We start from the raw sequence: 473 nt of genomic DNA on the forward strand, positions 1-473 counted from the left end.
TTGGCCAATTCCTTTTTTTTTTTTTTTTTTTGTAAGTGTGACCTGCCGATTCCCTATAATTGACAGTATATACAAACAAAAATCTATACTTTTTTTTTTAATGCAAAAAAACATGTACACTGCAAGATTTCGATTGCATAAGGAGTTTTATAAGATTAATGTTTTAAATATTTTTGAAACATACAAATAAGAAATGTTGGGGAAAATGCAGTGATGGTTTTGAATATGAAAGCAAACCAGTAGGTGGCAGCAAATGCCGTATGAATGAGTGAGTCATTTAGTCAACAGATTCATTCAAACGGCTGATTCATTCAGAAACGAGGGAAGTGACTATCTTATATGAATTGGCCACTGAATCATTGACTCACTTGATTCGTTCAAAAGCGTGGATTTATTCAGTAACGAAACACCGTTGTGTTGCACGGAGTCACAAAACAGTTCTGCTGTGGCTTTGATTGGAACTATTTTCATCA

The 473-nt window shown here is 33.8% G+C and overlaps 1 protein-coding gene across 1 annotated transcript in view; it reads left to right on the forward strand.

Moving 5' to 3' along the window:
* The window catches only part of LOC107564998 (heterogeneous nuclear ribonucleoprotein Q-like), a 17,025-nt gene that overhangs the window by 5,874 nt on the left and 10,678 nt on the right, over nucleotides 1-473 (forward strand). The window lies entirely within an intron of this gene.

The sequence above is a fragment of the Sinocyclocheilus grahami genome, unplaced genomic scaffold (assembly GCF_001515645.1).
Source record: "Sinocyclocheilus grahami isolate Dianchi unplaced genomic scaffold, SAMN03320097.WGS_v1.1 scaffold973.1, whole genome shotgun sequence".
In the NCBI taxonomy this organism is placed as follows: Eukaryota; Metazoa; Chordata; class Actinopteri; order Cypriniformes; family Cyprinidae; genus Sinocyclocheilus; species Sinocyclocheilus grahami.